Raw genomic sequence first — 3,412 nt, forward strand, 5'->3', positions numbered from 1 at the left:
AATATCATTCCTAAAATGTAACATATAAATTAAGATCTATTCCTGAGAGCAAGACCCAACATGGTAATAAGTCCCTTTTCACCTAGAAGCACTCCTTCTCAGTTTTAATAACATGGAAGGAAATGACTGCACAGCTACAGAGCATGGAATGAAAACTGATTGTACATATGAGAAACAGACAAAATACACTTTATGGAAAAAATAGTTAAAATAAAAATCTCATACTGTTTTCTGCCATTTCAAAGAACATGCCCTCAGCTGGACTACGGAATTAAATAAACATGAATAGCATTTCATATTTTTATACAGGCAGTTTTCATCACAGGAACTCATAAGGAAGTTGGTCAGGAACACAATGTCTTTGTGGCGTTGGTAAGTGACGCTGTCCCTGAGAGGCAGAGGCTCACCTTGGGAACCAACCCCCAGCTGAAAGCATCTCCCCTGCACAGAAATGGCCCTGCCCAGAGCTTTGGCTGCAGACGTGCTTTCTTTTGTAGCTGTTTCTGTTCTGTTCAGGACAAAGTGAGAGTCCTCCATCAGCCATTCAAAGTAACAACAACAATAATAGCAGTAACAATAATCCCACCCTGAACTGGTCAGTTTTCAACAGTTAGGCTATTTTTGCAACAGCTTTGTTTAAGTTTTTAACCATTTAACTGCTATTGGCTATTTCTCTAAGCATTTAGAGATATCTTATTCCCACTTCTTTCCAGTCTTCTACTTAAAAATCTCCAGTGCCAGAGATGCGAATGGGCAGATCCCAGGGTTAGACCAGAGCCTGTTACCCTTGAGAGTGAGTGGTTGAAGGAAACAAAATGGGGCCAATCTGTATAGAGTACCTGGAGACAGAGTACTTTGTGCTTCATCAAGGCCCTTAGAAGGGTTCCTCAATAACCACGAGAATTTTGCTTCATGGACGACTAGAGAAGGTAGGAACTGGCTCTAATTCATGGAACTGTTTGATTTTCAGTGCTCTGAAAAGAATCTGTAGAGATTCAGGGAATGTAATGCCAAGGTGGCTTCAACAAATACCTAATCTGACCTCCCACACAATCAAACAACTCCTGCTGTGGGTACGTTCCCCCAGCAATACACAACATGTGCAACTTTCATTATAAGAGCTTTATAGTGTTTCCTTTCTTTCAAGAGAACCTTAAGGCAAACAGATTATGGATGTAAGCCCCAGAAGTCTCTATGAGGTAGTTCCGACTTAAGAAAAAGGTAAAGAAGAAATGTCACAGGGCAGATCAGCACATTCTCACCGTTCTCTACTAAATAAGGATGGAGCAGGAAAGATCAAAATTGTCAAATTAGTCCCCTTCTAGTCCTGTGTAGATGTGTCATAGCTTCCTTGCACTTTGGCAACCCTCGTATGGTTGTTATGCTAATAGCTTTTAATTGAATTCTATTGCTGGCAATGTAAGTGAAGTGCTTATTGCATACAATTGAGTTACCATGCTCTGCAGGTCTTTCAGATTTGACCAGATGCTATATCTTTTCCTGTTGTTCCCAGCTGTAAACTTCAGCTTATCCATCACTGCCAGAGCAGATAGGTCTTTAATGCAGTCTGCGTGGAATCAGATGTTCCTACTTCCTACTAGCCCCAGAATGACCCTACGGCCAATGGCAGGCAGGCTGCAGCTCACTCCTTACCTCTAAAAAACCACAATGCACAAAATACCAAATTAACATGCTGCTGATGTTTAGCCAGCTGCTTTCCTACATCACTGCAGAAGCAGGTCAAATAGTACCTCCCTGGGTGTGCTAGGTCAGTGTCTTTCTGCTCCCTCTGTCTGCCCTGCGTGGTACACCATGACTGCTACAAAAGACCCTTTCCTGTTGCTAGAATGGCAGGGCCATGAGAAGGCCTGGGCACACTGCAGGCTCATCCACACATGAGCTTGTTTCCCTGTGGGTACCGGTGGCGAGCTATGTCTGAGCTACCGGCAGCAGCATAGGTAGAGAGACTCTGGGGTGCAAGGTTCAGAGTGCTGGTGCTACTTTCAAACCCGTTTTTCACCATGAGGGCAGAGATAAGAGCCAAACAACAAAAGAATTGGAGATCTGAATTATTCTGTGTTCATTACCACAGAATATGGTCTAGCATCCATCCAGCGTATCTGAATTTATGCTGCAAATGTTGCCAGCTAGGTGTAATAAACTAGCAGTTAAAACCCTAAAGTAGCAGGAAGTCAGTGGGCTATTTTCTTAAGACAAGTTTCCAGGTTTCAGCTTCAGGCCTGTTTTCAAAAAGCCAGCCTTTCATTTCCTCAAAACCTTAGAATGTTGCAGGGCAGAAATAAAATAAAAGCTATAAAAATAATGAACTGGAGATTGGGGCATATTTTAAAGCGCATTGAAGCATGAGCAAAAAGTGTAAATTGGTAAAAATAAGAGACTGGAGTGCTTATACAGTCAAACCAATGTTTTCTTGGGCTCTGAAGAAAAAACACTAATAATAAATGAAAACTCCTTTCTCAGAGCAAAGAAATAATTTAAACCTAAATTTACATTGTAATTAGACTTTCAAAAATGCAAAGAACTTCAATATAGATGTCCATTAATAATCTCTCTGCTGTTGGGTAGCCTGTTCCACCCACACACGCAACTTAATTAAACTCAGAGTTCCTCATTCATTCAAACAGACGGTTATGAAGAACAGGTGGTTCCTAATTTAAAGATAATGGATAAGCAGATCTCAGTATAGCTTCAGAGCTTCAGATTATCTCATTTAATGTTTTTCTTGTATCTTTGAGGATTTTATTTTGAGCTCAATTTTCTTTTTCATTTACAGTCATGACGTAGCCTATCTACAACAGAACACAGCACGTGTTTGTCTCTTAATAAAATGGCACAGATCACTGTCCACAAAGAGCCATTAAAGCTGCTTTACACATGCTCACCAGTTAACCTGTAACATGCTGCGTTTTTGAGGCGACTACAGGGCTAATATTCACACATGCAGGCATACATCGGGGAAGAGCTTGGACATTCAGAAAGTGTTAAACCTTTCCTCTCCCTCTCCGGGATTGAGAAACCAGAATTTCCAAAGATAGCCCTGTGAAATTGCCTTCTCACACAGCAATGAGTCTAAGAAATCTCTTTGAGGTAGATCCAAAGGAAGGATGAGAAGCTGGAGGATGGTTTCCTACTCTTTTGTGGCCTGAATAACCTCTTCCCCACAGACTGGTCATTTGCAAGACAAGCTGCATCTCTGTCAATAGCCTCTGTGCTGCAGATGGGAAGTATAGTGATGGGAAGGCTGGTGTGCAGTGAGGTCTCTAAGGCTGCCTGCAGCTGGAAAGTCTCCTGCGGGTCTGCAGGATATTAAGCGCATCCTCAAAAGACTCAGGGAAACTTCAGCTGGCTGCTGGGAGAGCTTGGTACTGTCAGAGCAGCAGAAGAGGGAAAT

The 3,412-nt window shown here is 42.1% G+C and overlaps 1 long non-coding RNA gene across 1 annotated transcript; it reads left to right on the plus strand.

Annotated features, from left to right (window-relative positions):
• On the plus strand, positions 411–2,899 carry LOC110400422. Its single transcript, XR_002439824.1, has 3 exons — positions 411–595; positions 714–929; positions 2,795–2,899. It is a non-coding gene; the product is annotated as an uncharacterized LOC110400422 (long non-coding RNA).

Source organism: Numida meleagris, chromosome 5 (genome assembly GCF_002078875.1).
Source record: "Numida meleagris isolate 19003 breed g44 Domestic line chromosome 5, NumMel1.0, whole genome shotgun sequence".
Classification (NCBI taxonomy): Eukaryota; Metazoa; Chordata; class Aves; order Galliformes; family Numididae; genus Numida; species Numida meleagris.